Below are 17,179 nucleotides of genomic sequence, written 5' to 3'. Positions count from 1 at the left end.
ATGGAGGTTAGCCAGAACAAGTGACAAAGTTTCTGAATACCGAAGGTGCTAAAAATGAAATGCTATCGCCAACTGAGTCGGAAAGCTAATTGATGTCTTCACAATGCTGCAGCTGAATTGTGAACTATATATATATATATATATATATATATATATATATATATATATATATATATATATATATATATATATATATATATATATATATATAATTCGCCAAGTATCTGCGTACATCGCTGCAGATGTCGTCAAAAGAAGATAGTTTTCTGCCGGCCTTCTTTCGTGCATAGCCTCATAGCATCGCATTTTCAGCGCAGACTAAGAAACACTATGATCTCTTTTAGAATTACGTATCTATGTGATTTTCAGTAAAAAAATCACACCACCTAATAATTACGTATTGATGTTGCAGCTCACATATGCGCAATATTTGCTTTTTGATCGACGACGTTCACAAGTATCAACGCAGCTACCAGTTCAAGATGGCGGGGCGTTCAGCAAGTGGTTAAACTTTAGCTGGGTGGCTAAATCGTTTAATTTGACAGACAGACAGACAGACAGACAGACAGACAGACAGACAGACAGACAGACAGACAGACAGACAGACAGACAAGACAGACAAGACAAACAAGACAGACAAGACAGACAAGACAGACAAGACAGACAGACAGACAGACAGACAGACAGACAGGCAGACAGACGGACGGACGGACGGAAGGACGGACAGACAGACAGACCAAAATTTCAGCGATAAGTATCCAAATAAAGATTATCGTCTTTGAACGTAACAGCGCAACTGTTTAAGTTCTTTGTTCCACCGGTGGACGTGACAGAAAACTATTACCATCGTGAACGACTGTCGCGCAGCCACGCCTATATATAGCGCATGCAACGCAATAACTCGGCGGGCGGGCTCCATTTGTTCCCTTCTTAATCTTACGATTCGCTATAAATAAAGACAGTTTGTTCTTACGATATATATACGAGAAATGAGGATAGCTAAAGTAAACTCTTTTGTATCGCCTTGCAAGTATTTTTCCTGATAATAAAGCCTGTGGCCAGCATATCCATTGACACGTTCAATGTGCAACGTATACCTATATAGACGTTTTTTCAATGCCTTTGCCTTCTAAGGAAACACAAAAAAGTCACAGAACAAATAAACAGAAGACTAATGAGACAAAGAAAGAAAGAAAAATAAATAGACAGGAAAATATATATGAAAGAACATGCTGATAATCTATAGCAGCCACAGGCTCCGCCGCGGGTGTACACCAGGCAGAGTGCAAGCTGGCCAGTTTCCTCAGTGTAGTTGCACAGCACGCGCGGAACCATAACACATGTGATGAGGGGCCAACCATTCAAGAGTTCATGTCGAATCAGTGAGCTCAGATTTATTGAATCTGGCGCAGTGCGATCCAGTTACCGAATTACTACTGTGTTCTGCCCACGCTTGAGTCCGTTAGAAAAAAGCGGAAAAATTAATAGAGCGCAAAGCTTCGCGTTAATGCAAGACAATGGTTCTTTCACTGTCATGCTTGCATTTACGCGCTAACAAGTATAAATAACCATACGCTTTCACTATGATACCCTATACCATCTCAATTTCTTTCCTCTCTGTTTCCTATTATCACAAAGCAAGCCTATCATCACTATCGACGCTTTATTAATTTGCATAACCAGGCTCATGCTACCCGTTCGTTGGGTTATGCGAATGATTGATATGTGGGGTTTAACGTCCCAAAACCACTATATGATTGTGAGAGACGCCGTAGTGGAGGGCTCCGGAAATTTAGACCACCTGGGGGGGTTCTTTAACGTGCACCCAAATCTGAGCACACGGGCCTACAACATGGGTTATGCGAATGGGCTCGCGGTATATCCCATCGATATGCCCACCAATCACTCTCATCTGCCCACTATTTATAGATTGAAAACGTTCGTGAACTAAACATTTATGATTACTCCTCCACCTAACTGTCAAATACGCACAAAGAAGAACTCAGAACAAACGCAAGAAAAACGAAATCCTGAAGCTCTATAGATACAGGGTGTTTCAAGAAATGTGTACAATGTTCTTTAAAAATAACAGAAAGCAGGTGTTTGCGTGCTATTTGCGCCGCTGCCTTTCCTGTGGCAGAAGGCATCTTCAGATGCGTACAAACATTAATTACCCCTGTAAATATAGAAATTACCACAATTACCTTTTTAACCAGTGGTGATAGCCGGTCGAGTCAATATGGGCGAATTCAAGCGCTTCCCATAGAAATAGTGCATAGCCATGCACTTTGAAATTTTGAAAAAGCGGCCACTGGTAATCACTTCAGAGCGATGCAATGAGCCTAATTTAGCTGCAGAAACCGAAACCAACGTACCGAAAAGCGCATCTACCATTCACTTCGACAACGCCCTTATATAGTGACGACACCGTTTTCCTCACCGTTATCAAGCGTCAATTTAGGCACTTCGCTTCGTGGCCGCTTATCGACGCTCGCTTCTTCACCAATGCAAGGGAAACAGTGTCGTCATTGAAGGTGTTGCCGAAATGAATGGTAGATGCTCGCTTTTTGTGTGTGTGTGTGTGTGTGTGTGTCGGTTTCGGTTTCACCAGCTAAATTAGCTAGATTGCATCGCTCCGCGATGATTACCAGTGGTCGCTTTTCAAGAATTTCAAAGTGGCAATGAATTTTCGTGGGGAGGGCTTGAATTCGCACATTTGACTCGACCGGCTATTATTACTGGTTAGAAGTTAACTGTAATAATTTCTATAATTGATACCGTAATTAATGTTTGTAACCATCTGAAGATGCCTTCTGCAACATGAAAGGCGACGCCGCAAGTAGCACGCAGATACCCCCTTTCTGCAATTTTCAAAGAATATTGGACACATTTCTTGAAACAATGTATACTTCGAAAACAGCGGCATACTCGTTCCTAAAAAAGAGAGAGAGAGAGAGTGCGTCAATAGAGACGCGGTACATCGAACGCTACCGCGAGCTATTCGCACGCCCACATTCACACTCACTCACGCACGTTCGCGAAGTCTGGGCTTTGCAAGCGTGCGTGACCACTAGCCGCACTTGCCGCAGATTAATGGGCGCCACGTTAACCTCTAAGGACGCAGGGCTTTCTGGAGCGCAGGCGTGAAATTGCAGGGGAATAAGCATATCACCATCCAGGCCACTCAATGCTACACACGCAACACGCGGGATCTGTTCGGACGCTGATCGCCGTGTGCTATCAAAGATAATTATGATAGACCTGTACGCACACAAAGCAACTCAAAATGCTGCCACGCACTGCAGGGAGGCTAAGTTGGGTAAAGGACACCCACACTGTGTGAACCTGAAAACGAAGGAGCTCACGCGATACGTGCACAACCCGGACCATGACGCATTCTTTTTTTTTTCTTTATCACACTCACTCATGGGCCGCTACAGCGTCCTTGTTCCTATGTGCATGGAAATTACGTTGCATTGGTCTGTACGGTGTTCCCGCTAATGCGCGCCACTTACAGTCAAAAGCAAGCGCCAAATCGCAGCATGCAAAATGAACTGAGTTTTTCTCGATTTTGTTCAATCGAAGGAATTTTTAAAAGTGTATCTCTTCCTCTTACTCCACGCATGAGAGAAAAATCACGAAGCTGGGGACGAAAGCACCCAACATTTCTTCTGTTGACTATAAATTTGTTTTCGAGAATCGCTAAGCAAAGAAATGAAAACATTAAGGAAGGAAGGGAAGAAACGGTCTGTCTATACACACGGTAGAATGCGCTGAGCGCCAACGCAATCTTTCATACAATCCCGGCACGCAATCAATAAGTATACATATAAAAGAGCGTCCTTGAAGCAGGTAGAGTGGTAACAATTACGGAAACTCAGAGCCTCTACCTTGATCGCTAAAGGATCTTGAGCTAATCAAGAATGATTCAGAGCACGTATGATCACTGCGCGGGTGTATAATGACAGCCGAATTCATGCGATGCCCTGATAAAGAACAAATGCGCAACCTCAAAAGGCCACGACGACAGGCGCAAAAAGTGGCGCACGACGACGGGCACCACACTTAGGCCTTCCTTGAGACCATCAAGAAACTGCACCTTCGGTTAGAACCAATGGGCGAACCACCTGCTTTACAGAGCGTCTCGAAACGTGTTTGGGTGAACGCGATCACGCGTGGTGACGGAAAGAGAAGTGGACAGGAAGCTTCCTCGCGTGCGTCCATCAGCGAAGGGAGGAGTGCCGCCCGCGCGCCTTTTCGAAACGCGACCGAATTGAGACCGGCGTTATCGATCGCGCCGCCTCGAACATTTGAAGAGGGTCGTTACAAGAACGCACGCGCAGCGTGACGCAATCGGCAACGCTTCGAACGGAGGATCTGTCCACGAGGAATGCTGTCTGCTCCCACGGGCAAACTGGTCCCGGGAATGCCCCCTCCTCTCCGAGGCGGCCAACCTGGAGCTGTCGTGCGCGCGCCCTGAGAATGCGAGATGCCAGATAAACAGCTGACTCAGGGCGATGCTTATCGGCCACTTGTGGTTCCGGAGAACCGGCGGTCGGCTTCTTCGGGCGCGATGGCCACCACCCCCGACATGGCGATGGTGACACCTGACAGCGCCCTGACAAGGGACTCGATCGCGAGAGGAGGCCCCCGTGCTGACCTCCTCCTAAACTCGAAGGGCGCGTCCGCCGGGGGTCTGTTCGCACCTCGCCGCTTCTTCCCGGCGGCTGCTTTGCACGACTCTGCCAAATGCTGCTACGCACAGGCGAAGCTTCGGGTCGCATCAAGATTGTGTGTGCCGACGACGACTCCGTTTCTCCCTCTTGAAGTCTATACATACACATGCACACATACCCGCGTGCCTGCATGCTTGCAAACGTGTGCGTACGCCTCAATGGTGTTTTTCGTGTACGGCTTGGCTACCCGAATGTCCGCCAATCCAACGGTAAGAAAACCGTTCCCAAGTTAGACCCACACGTGACCAATATTGCGACACACCCTACTCTGGCATTTGATGAAGCAGTAACGCTTCGTCAGAAGTCCCAGTATGGAACGCCGGATGGAAAAAGAAAGAAGCGAGACGTATCGCTTTGTACAGCGCTCCCGCGCGTATAGTACGCATTCTTTATCGTGCCTTTTGCCGCTCGCGTACGCGGGAGTATTTTATTTACCGCGCGCGGTGAGCGTTGGCGTCGTGCGTGCGTTCTCCGGGGTGGTCCTGAAACAGCGGGGCCCGCCAGGCGGCTCCCTCTTTTAGAACTCGATCCCCAAGATCTGCAGAGAGACTCCATTCTCTACGTGTTTTCTTGGTATGGCTTCCCGTAATACACATGTATATTAGCCGCCACCTTCTCTTCTTTCCTGCTGGGAGATTTTTTTTAGCCTGCGCTGTGGAATACGATGCTCCACCTTCCAGTGGGCACGACCATCACGTCTGGCGTGGTGTTAAGTTTAACGCAGCACGTGGGAACTGCCGCAACGGGCTGGAAGTTGAAAGTTAGCGCTCGTGTCTTTCGTGTCCTTCTTGTCTCTGGGTCGTCGTTTTGTTCTCGCGCTATAACTATCGTCATCGGGCTCTCTGCGGTTGCGCTCCTATTACTGGTACCCGCTCTTCATTGATGGCAACGTATAAAACTTAAGCACACGATAAATATCGTCTTTCGATATTTGCGATTTTCGTAATTTTACAACGGCGTGTCACTGATCAACTATTGGCTTCTCGTGCGCGCCGCTGCTGTCAAGACAGACAACCCTCGGACCGAAACAAGCTTGATACGCAGGAGAGAGATGAAAGATTGGGTGTCACTTGTGCAGGTATAAGGTACGCCGCGCCTCAGGACGCCAATTAAGGTACCGAGAAATAAAAACCTTAAATGGGCACATGTGTCGCCCAATCTTTCCTATCTCTCACTTCGTTCAAGTATAGGTTCCGCGCTTTGACGCTGCATATCGCACCAAGAAATCAGCAAAACAAAGTAAGAATAACGCTTTTACTCGATTCGGGCGCATGCGTCAAAGTGCACGATCGAATCAAAACCAGATTGTGCACATGTAGTCGAATTTTACTCCGTTTACTTCAACGCGTTTTCTCGGCGTATACCTGCATGTTTCTCTTGACTGAAGAAATCGAAGCGCTGAAATGATTGTTTAATCTGTCGTCCGATACACGCAAACCTCCGATTGGAAGATAATTGCAACTCCATTTCTTTTCCCACTTTCCCTTTAGTATAAAAGGAAGCAGGCGTTCCTCCTTCAAGACAAGTCGAAGTATAAGGGAATTCCAACTAACGCGCCCCTTCGCTCGGCTACGTTACGCCACAATCTGAATCCGCTGGGAAAAACGAGGCGCTCACTTGGTGAGCACAACGCGAAGCTACCCAGAAGCGAGCTGCAGAAGGGAGGTCCGTCCATCGGCACACCGACATGAAGGAACGCACAATGATCGGCAACGCAGCTGTAAGTGGGAAAGAAATTGTGCCACTCAGACCTTTCTCACGCCTTGCAGGCATCCATGCAGGGGAGACCTGTTAGGAGATATGGTCGGGTTGTCATTGGCTTCACGATGACAGAAAAAGATTGCGGCTCCCCAGGGGCCGCATTTACATTAATGAAGGGCGCCCGCGCGCGTGCTCGCAAAAAAAAAACTACGATTGCTATCGACGACGCGGTTTCGACATGCGCACGTCACCGTGCCCAGGTCCCCGACAAATGGGCGCGCATCCTGCGCAGACGCCGCCGCCAGGGGTCTCCCCCTACAGGCGGAGGCGCGTGAAATGAAACAAGAAACGCGCGTTCCACTTGGCGTCGATGACGCGAACAGCGCGTCGAGCGGGGCAGCATCTTGTCATCAGGATGGTTGCGTAAACAATACGCTCCTGCTCGGCAACTCTGTATGGAGATGCGTGTTTAGGCCGATTCTGGCGAAGTCTTATACGCACTCCATGCCAGGTCTTACAAAACGTGCCGGTACGACGATTATTCTTTTCCCAAGTGTGTACACCGGAAACGATACGAGAGGGATATCGTACCAGTGTTTTTTTTCTTTTTTTGCTTTTTTTCGTGTACAAGCTCTGCAGACGCTGCTCAATAAATCCGTACTGGGTGGGACGTAATAAGTCCAATGAAAGGTAATTCAATGCCGAAAACAACTCAGCGTTGCGCTTCGAAGTGTACTGGCTCAACATGTATATATACTCTCCTATATCGGCCACTAAGCTTTTACGTATTCCTATTGTGCACCTAAGAAAAGTAGGATAATTGGCACAAATTCATGTATCTCCAACTTTCGTGAACGGATGGATGTCTGTAAACCGGTGTTACAGCAAGGAATAGTGAATGATAAATACGTGTACGACTGGTTTGAATAGATAAATTACAGTGCGTTGCCCGAATTATTTTAAATCTCTTGGTGTAATAGAGTAACTGTGTAAACCTATAGTATCATGTAGGCCCGTGTGCTCAGATTTGGGGTGCCCAATAAAGAACCACAGGTGGTCGAAATTTCCGGAGCCCTGCACCACGGCGTCTCTCATGATCATATGGTGGTTTTGGGACGTTAAACCCCACATATCAATCAATCAAGCCTATAGTATCACCTCTATATGGACCGATATATGCATGCCTATTCGATAATTACTTGCCTGTACAGTGTATTGTTCAGCATGTACTTTTAATTTATTTTGGATTCCCCGTTACTGCACCCTAAAGGTAGTGAAATCAATAAATAAAGAAATGAATAAATAAATAAATAAATGCAATTAATGACCATCCACATATCACCTGCACTTCAATTAAGGTTGATCTCGTTTTTTTATTTATTTCTCTTAGTCTGTCTCGCTAAGAGAAAGGGAAAAAAATGAAGCACGCGCCTCGTGCCCACAATTCATGTTCACAGAACTTTTCTTTCACCAACATTTCATCTCGGACTATGATAGGCATGTGGAAGTAATTTTAGCACAGCTTTGCGCCAGCCTCACAACGAATTGAAGCACGCCCTTCCAGATCCATAAAGTCATTAGATGAAGCTATAAGAGCATTGAGCCACGCAAGTGCACGTCAACAGAAGACAACTCGAATCACGTGGCACGCTAGCATCGTGAGTCGAGTCGGGCCAATTACTGTTCGCCGGAATCTGAGGAGCCTCTCGCTAGCTGTCATCACGCAAGTCGACAGAGACGAACTTGCGCAAACGGTCGTTCGCCAAGTGTCTACCCGCAGCTGCAGCCTGCTTTCCCACAGATACCCGGCGCAAGTTCTTTCGCCTCGAACTTCACAGGCGCCGCGCATGACGGCCCGACGCAACATATGGCGTCCAGGGCGCGCACGATGCACGCCCGAGGTGCTCGGCCCGTGTCGCCAAGTCGTGCGCGCCGGGCAGCGCCGCGCGGCCCCATTGTGCGTCCTCCGCCCAGGGGCGGACCGTGATAGTGGGCCACCCGAGCTGCTCCGTGTCGTCGACGGATCAGTTTCGTTTCCGTTTGGCGGGTGGCTTTCGCCGCGGCTTCCCTTTGTGTTCGGCGGCCCGCTGTGGCCAGTTGACGCCGCAGTGCGGTATAAATCAGCGAGTCTTCTTTTCTTCCTTGTTTTGCTTTTCATTCACGCCCACAAAAGCCACGAGCGACGCCACAGACGACCGCCACAGAGATCGTATTACACGCAGGTTACCAGACAAACCGATGCTCTCTCTTTCTCAAGTCAACAGGAACATCACGACGACTCGCAGCTTGCCATTTCTCATTTGCAAACGTTTATACTGTTCAACAGGGCGTGAATGCAATCGTCAACTGTTACCACGCGAGAGGAAAAGGGATTGCGTCCCACCACTCCGCCGCCACATCCACGACATTCCAGACCGCAACGGACGCCACAATAGCAGCTTAATGAACCGACACCGTTTTTGAGGCAAGAGTGCTGCCCTTCGGGGCGCGCTGGTTGACATTGTGGACGTTCACACCTCCCTGCAGCTCTTTGTTGAGTGCCTCAGAGTGGGGGCCCTTTGTCGCGCACGCGGGACAAGCGGGTGCACTGATGAAGCACGCCCACCCCCTCCTCTCGTCCCAAGGGGTGCACTCGAGGCATATGGCCCGGCCATTGTGGTCACGCTCTCTCTCTCAACGCCCTCCGAAGTCACTACCGGGACGCTAGGGCGCGCAACCGGCTAATAACCGGCCACAACGACGCCGACTGAGCAGGAGCCGCCACATGGGCCGACCACAGGGTGCCCCGCATGCAGTCGATGCCGCGACGTATCACCACGAAGACCACAAGGGCTGCGGAAGTCTCCCTGGATAAGCACTTGCTCTTTCACTCCGGCACCTCAGCGTTCTTTCCCGTTCGATCTTTATTTGTTTACGCGTTTGGGAGATTCTCTGTTCATCACCATCTTCTCGCACTTTCTATTCGCTTCTCCCTGCGCGGGATAGCCAACGAGACCCTTCTTTTGTTAACACACCCTCTCTCTTTCTTAAGCGAGGCCTAAAACAACGACAAGCGAGGGTTCTTGAAGCAGCATTGGCGTTTCACGAAGGAAACAACCTACTCTTCCTGATATAAATTCTTGCACAACGATGAAACGATGAAAAAGAAACCGGAAAACAGAGGAGGAACCGCACGTGCGAAGTACGCCCGCTTCCAATTTGTCGGCGTCCGAACCGGAGCTCAACCGTCGGTCGTGATGGTCGAGTGAGGCGCAGCCAGACGCTATTTAGCGCCTTTCAGCGTGGCGAAACTGATTTAGCCCGCCGCCTACAGCGCCTATTTCTGTGCGCGCAGCCCTTGGGCTCCTCAGAACGACGGGCAATCCATCAAAGCGGCTCGTGCGTTGACAGAAACAGACACGCCACGACGAAAACATCGACGAAAATCACGCCTGCTGCGCGAGAAACGAAGTATAGCTCATGAAAAGAAAAAGAAAGAAAACACCAAGAGTCGCGAATGGTACAAAGAGGCGGATATAAGAGGCGAGCATTATCATGGCGATTTTTATTTTTCTACTTTCACCTGACAGCTCAAATTTATTGCGCATGTTCGTGTGCGTCCCATGCTCGTGCGAGTGTGGGGTAAACAGAAAGGAAGCTCGGAAGTTCAGTTTGTTATTTCAAAATATTCACCTTTATAACATCCTCATTTTTCACAGGTTTGCTTTGTTCTGTGTTATCAAAGTCCTAACGCATTTCACGCTCATTCGCAAAAGCACCGCATATAATCCATGCTTGCCGCTAAGAAAACACACAATAAGTAATCGAATGCGTCAGCACGCTTGTCATTAAGTGTCATACTTGTTCTGGTATATAATAGTGCGCAAAATAGAATCAGTCTTCGTACAGCATTAGATATGGGATGCACTTGACAAAGACGGTGACTAACGTGCAAAACATGAGTTTGCTGAGTTATGGCAGGTGCGCCTGCCTTCGTTTGAGTAAAAACTTCGACAGAGGCCAGATCTACCGGCCGAAACATTCAGTGAAGCTGGGTTTCGTGCTACGAACGTTTGTCGCCAAAGGTTGCACGGTGGGCTTGTTGGTTATTCATGTTGTTCGAGGTGTAGCGCATCCAGGACGAGACAGAGAAGAAGACACAGAAGCACCGTGTATGTGTTCTGTGTCTTAATTCCTCTCTGTCCAATCCTGGATGCGCTATACCTCGAACAAGTTTGTCGCCAGCTTTTTCGACTGCATATTCAACCGGATCCACGGACCTTCATTACTGTGCATACACATACATATGAAAAGTCTAAACTTATGAATGAATAAATTACGCAAAATCGTACGATGACAGAGCGCAAGCTTAGTTCTTTTTCTGTCTCGTTACTTATGCATTTCATCGCAGCCTATTACACCTCAGCAAGCTAGGTAAAGCTGCCGTTGCGGTGATATAAGATCGAGACAAAAAAATTAGGACCTGCTAAATACGATAAATCTTCCTGTCTGCATGAAAAAAAAAAGCGACGACCTTCTGGCGGTTTCCGCCAACCGAAATATTGAGCCAATAAATACGAGCGTAACACGGGCGTTAAACGCTCGTGGGTGTGAATTAAACAGTGACGATTTCCCGCAGCCTAATGAGCGTGGTTTATTTCCATTTTCTGTCGGGACCCTATCTGGGCATTTCCGCACCCCGTTCGCCGGACGCCGCGCACATACAGTATAGCAGCAGCTGCTGCTGCCGGAGCCTTCAAAAAAACAGGTTACGTTCTGTTATACTACGCCGACCGTTGGGACCCCGCTAATGAGAGCGGCTGTACCACGTTTTTCGTATATCTTACTGTCTTATGAACAAGAAAAAGTATAGCAAACAAGAAGAGAAATACTAAAAGTTAGACGTGTTATTTCTCACTCTTTTGCTGTTTTTATTTTCTTTTCATTTATACGCAACGCCAGAATGTCAACTACGCGGTCGACGAAGCACATGGGAAAAAGTTTGACCACTTAGGCGGAAATGTTGTAGGCCCGTGTGCTCAGATTTGGGCCCACGTTAAAGAACCCCAGGTGGTCGAAATTTCCGGAGCCCTCCACTACTGCGTCTCTCATACTCGTATGGTGGTTTTGGGACGTTAAACCCCACAAATCAATCAAAGTTTGACCACTTGCAGGTAACTTATTAATGTGACGAAAGCAGCTTCGCGTAGTGCAGCAGTATAACATTTACGTGACTCGATGTCAAATTCGCGGCTGTTCAACACAGCGGAATAGCTTTGTACACGTATGAACCTTTTCGAATAAGTTGCCTCGCAATAAGGCGTCAACATTAACCGACAGTTACTATGTCTCGGTTAATGAAAACTTAACTATAGAAATTACACACCAAATCTTATCGAAACTTCTAGTTTGTACAAGAACCTTTTCCAACGGCTGAAGTTTTTTTTTTTTTTTTTCTAATGGGCATTCTTTACTAGACGCTTGGCTATAAATTTTGATTTACGAGCTATATTTTTTGCCCACAAAAACAAGAAGGGATAGAAGGCATTACGTTATATAGTGGTAGCTTTGCGCATATATCCCCTTCAGGGAGGAGTGGGGGGGGGGGGGGGGGGGGGGTCAAACGACTTCACTTAAATAAGGTATGTGGGGAAGACTGCGCCTGCCTGAGTAGGCAGGGGGGGGGGGGTGCCCCTCCCTTCTTGCCCACAGCTATGCTGCTCTGGTTCGAGGTGCCACTTCGTGTATACAGTGTGGGAGACAGTTCATGACGTTGAAGCAAGCGTTTAAACACAGAACTCTACGATCGGCAGTATTACCAATGTCAATTATTAAGTGCTTTCCGTTAAGAGAACGTTCATACTTTATGGTACCTCTTAGTGCCGACATAATAAACTGGGGGAGCTCGCCGAGATATTCTTTTTCCTTATTTACTTCTTCTGAATTATCAGTTTACCGGCGCAGTACGTTTCTCGATATATAATAAGCAGCAACACATACGTTAAGGCCAAAAATATCTACGTCGTCCACAAGGGGGTAGCAGTGGTTATGATGCTTGGCTGATGACCCGAAGGTCGAGGGGTTCAATCCCTGTCAGCATTACGATGGAGGTGAGGCCCGTGCACTGTGCGGTGTGAGTGCACGTTAAAGAACACCAGATGGTAGAAATTTGCGGCGCCCTCTACTACGGCGTCTCTCATAAATATACAATGATTTCGGGGCGTAAAGCTTCAGATATTGTTATTAATAAGAATCACTACGTCGCATTCACCATCCCTGTATTGATTCGCTAAGAGCATAGTACTTAAATACGTTGTTCAAAGTGTAATCGACGTATATGGAATCAATACGCAGTGAAGATACGATGTTGGAGGATTTCGCAAATAACTTTGACCACCCGAGCTTCCCTTAAAATGCACCCGAAGCCCGGCACACAAGAATTTTTCATTCCACACTAACCTCTTCTCACATACAACTTCTAATCACAGTTATAGCACAATCAGTAGTGTACTATCAGAAAATCATTATTAAGCCCCTTCAGTCTCATCACGTCATTCGCTGTGGTTAACAGCATCTTGTTTCTTTTTCCACCGCCACAGGGATGTTTCGGTATAAAGTACGTATGCTGATGTGTAGTGCATATACGCTCCCTCCTTTTACTTTGGAAGTGATTGCAGCAAGCTTGCCCGCAAGCGCCGTCGCAAAAACATTGGGTCTGCTCGTTATCCCATAATTGACGTCACTTAAAATCGAAAATCGAGTCAGAGATTCGCACTCTCGCTCACTTCTTGTGCTGCGGTCTCCACGTGGAGATTCCCCTCCCCCTCTCGCGTGATCCTTCGTAGCATATGCGAGTCTTAGCAGGGATATTTTCGATAACGCCCTAAGAACGGCGATCAACTGTATATCGATGATCTCTTGCGTGGTATGTCGGAATGCAGAGCCGCGTAGGAACAACTATGTCCCTATTATATTGCCCTGCCGGTTAATACTTACTATATTTATCTAACGCAATTTGCTATCATTGTAATCACAGTAAGAACTGTGACCTATATACCGCGATAAATGTTCTTCTCAGTTTTACACGCGAAATATCTAGCTAGCACCGGTGTCTATGTTGCCCTTTCTTCAAGTTTAATTTTTTTTTTGTTAATGAGATAGAGAAGCTTGGTGCAAATATAAGCTCTATTCATTGAGTGAATTCTACGAAGTTAAAAATTCCCCTTTGATACCCTTATACCTTCGTTGCGTGTTTACTTCGTATTGGTGTTCTTTAGACATCAATCATGTCAACAGTCGTGCGTATACAGCCCGAACTATATGTGCAATGCCGGCGGCGTGTATGAGACAGCATATGCACCTATTTTGCGACTGATATATCTCTACGTTTCACAACGGATGACGCTAGCTTGAAGGTTCCAGGCTCGGTTCCTGCCGGCAGCAAGTGATCTTTTCGCCCGCTTTACTTCCCACTTAGAGCATAGTTAGAACTACAGATAACATCCCCTATACTGTCGCTGGCATTATTCACTGTTCGTTCTTATTAATATTGTGTCCAAAAAAGAACAAAACGCGTGCGTCTCTTTAAAACTTTTTTGTTGGCTTCTACGATGATAGACATCGAAATACAAACTTTATCGGAGCGCAGTATTTCATACGCAATGCCTGATCAGACAACATCAATCAAGAACCGCTACAAGAAAACTTGTAGAATTTCTTGCGAGCGCTGGACTATAGATGAGACTAGACATCATACTTTATTGAAGCCACTGTGTGACGTGCTTATCACATGTACGCAGAACCTCTTCCGATCGCCACAATCATTTACTTCATCTTTCTTTTTTTGTTGTCTGCACCTTTTTGTGCATAGTGGCTTGACAAGAGCGTACTAGCTCAGCCCGACTTATCTGCCTTTTTTTATTAAACTATTCCTTTCTCTCAGAGCCACGCGGCTCCATTTAATGCTTTACTTATTATTTATTTATTCATTTTTGTCAATCACTGGGAAACTACAGCACGACCATGTCTATATATATATTTTGTGTGCCGTGTAGATGAATTTTTCCCTCTCCCTAACCCCGTTATGTAGATTAGACTAAATGGCCATGTCACTAAGCCTAATGCGCTCCACATCGACGCAAATCGTGATAAGTGCTCAAACGTTCGGCAGGGAATCCACGTCACCAAGCGGCAATAAAAAAGGAGCGCAATCAATTCGCTAATAAACTGTCACGGTGTGTGAAATATTTCTCCTTTTTTTTTCGTTTACGACGCACGCATCAGTTGGCAAAAATGCAGAGAGAAGGGGTAGGGGGGGTCACTTTTGAAAAGTAGTGGCATGCAGGTACATGATATAGCTCCATGACTGAAGACCGTTTCCTCATGGCAATGTTCCTACATGGGTAACACTACTGGCACCCGAAAAATAAAAAGAAGAAGAAAAAAAACATTAGGTCGTCGCAGATGTCCGCGAGGGCTTAGCCGCAGAGGCACAATGATAACGCCGCCTGCCAACTAGCCTGAGAAGTGGGTTTAACATAAAAAGTGCACATGTGAACTTGTCCAACGCCACATCCTGCTCCGTACCAGCGCGCTGTCGGGACTCGAGATTATAAGTGGAGATTATCTCGAATGCGGCGATGTATACGTTTCGCCGCCACCTGTCTGTGCGCGAAGAAGGACGTGTAAAACGCTCGCACCGCAAGTCGTTCACGCAGAGGAAACGGGGAACGCGCAGGGCATGGAAAAACGGGCTCCGTGGGCTCTCGTTTAAGAGCGCTGGCTGTTACAGCCGGCTGAAGGCTTGGTGGTCAGCGCCACCGCGCCGCGGCGGCCGGCAACAGGTGTGACGTGCGACGCATACTGGCGGGAGCTGCGCTTTCTCTCTCGCCGCCCGACAAGCGTCAAGGAGGCGCCCCGGCGCATCACCACACTCATCTCGTTGGGGGCAAGCGGCGGAGTCAAGCGACTCGTTCACCCCCCGCCGCCCGCGCTGTCTCCCTAACAGCTGCGCGAGGCTGCGCTTTCACGGGGTCGTGTTGTTTTCGCTATCTGTAATTAGGTTCAACAGTGAATTTGCGACGGCGCAAGAAGAAGTCATTGTCACTCGGCCACCGGAGACTGGTCGCCTTGTCAGTGCCATTGAATGATAGAGAGGGGCCTCGCAGCGCGCGAATTTCCTTCGGGGACAGAAACGGGGTATACCGAGCGAAGGCGTGAATACGTATCCACACCCCCGCCTCGACGCGCCCCGTTCGTGTGGCCCAGGTTAAAGAAACGAGTGAATTGCCGTGCCGATAAATTTATTTCGACGTAGCCAGTTCAAAAAGGAGACTCGTCCCCAGTTTGTATATACAGGGTTTCCCACGTAACTTGAGCCAGAGTTTATGCCACAGCACATAATTACGATGCGACCAAATGCATGTTACCCACCGTTGACTGGAGTCAGTCAGACTATTTTTGTGTTCTCAAATATTGTTTAATTAGATACGTTTACTTAACTCACTTTTAAAGAAACGAAGATAGATATAAATTCAATTAGAAAGTTATAGATTGGTTTGCAAAACGTCCGATTAGACAGTTTTGAACTTTATATCTGTTAGGTATCAGTGTTTTTATGCTAATTGCAAATGCCCGCAAAATACAAAAAATACCGCGTCACAAACCCGCTCGCGCATCAGTGCGCACGATGATTCTAGTGCTCTCTAACGTTCCGCGTACGAACATGCTTCCCTCGCACCGGTTCATGACAGCGATAAGCAGTCACAGTGGTTATCGTTTTTGTGGCCGATAGCAAAACGAGTTAATCGTAAAACCACCATGCACCATCGTTGCGGCCCTGCCGAGACCGCAAAATGGGGCAAATGCTATGGTCGTTCGTACGCGGAACAATAGGGAGCACTGGAATCATTGTGCGCACTGGCGCACGAGCTGGTTTGTCACGTGGTATTTTTTAAGTTCGCGGGCATTTGCAATTAGCAGAAAAACACATAATACACATACATACATACATACATAAACACATAAAACACATACATAACAGATATAAAGTTCAAAACTGTCTAATCGGACGTTTTGCAAACCGACTCCTACAACTTTCTGATTGAAATTTTTATGTCTTCGTTTCTTGAAAAGTTAGTTAATTAAACATATCTGATTAAACAATATTTGAGAACACAAAAAATACTCTAACTCCAGGCAACGCTGAGCAACATGTGTTTGATCGCGCCGCAATTACGTGTTCCGGCACATTTTAAAACTCTGGCTCAAGTTACATGGAACAATCTGTCTACAGGCGGCTACAGTTTCTCGTTCTCGGTGCAACGAGTGAAACTGAGCGATGAGAGTCTAGGTGCTTTCGAGTTACGTAAAAAAATGATGTAAAAGACGTTTTTCATTTCTCGAGTGTCTTCGAAATTCCCAAGGCATGTGCCGCTTTTGCAAGCACACAATTCAGGTCTTTACATGAGTGCCTGCCTCACCAGCTCGGTTATTTCGAACCACTCGATGCGGTGTCTGTGACGTAATCGTACAAGAGTGAGAGAGAGAGAGAATGACAAAATATAGACGTGCTCACAAGTGAAGGTGAAATTATTTTAATTGGTCCCGAAGAACCCCGACCAGGCACTTCCCGAAGAGAAGTCCGACGCAGTTGCCATGACCACGCCCAGAGAAGCTTTTTGCCTCCGGTTTCGAAGATGTTGACTTTCCTTAAGCTATGTACACGCTGACCTTTCACTTGCCGACGCATATGTGTACATAAT

General features: G+C 47.2%; 1 protein-coding gene and 1 long non-coding RNA gene across 2 annotated transcripts in view; one reads left to right on the top strand and one right to left on the bottom strand.

Moving 5' to 3' along the window:
• The window catches only part of LOC142775783 (uncharacterized), a 670,285-nt gene that overhangs the window by 545,079 nt on the left and 108,027 nt on the right, over nucleotides 1–17,179 (top strand). The window lies entirely within an intron of this gene.
• Nucleotides 1–17,179, bottom strand: part of LOC119176520 (uncharacterized) — a 130,372-nt gene that overhangs the window by 17,162 nt on the left and 96,031 nt on the right. The gene's annotated exons all lie outside the window — the stretch shown is intronic.

Source organism: Rhipicephalus microplus, chromosome X (assembly GCF_043290135.1).
Source record: "Rhipicephalus microplus isolate Deutch F79 chromosome X, USDA_Rmic, whole genome shotgun sequence".
Classification (NCBI taxonomy): domain Eukaryota; kingdom Metazoa; phylum Arthropoda; class Arachnida; order Ixodida; family Ixodidae; genus Rhipicephalus; species Rhipicephalus microplus.
This window is presented reverse-complemented; position numbering and strand designations above follow the sequence as displayed.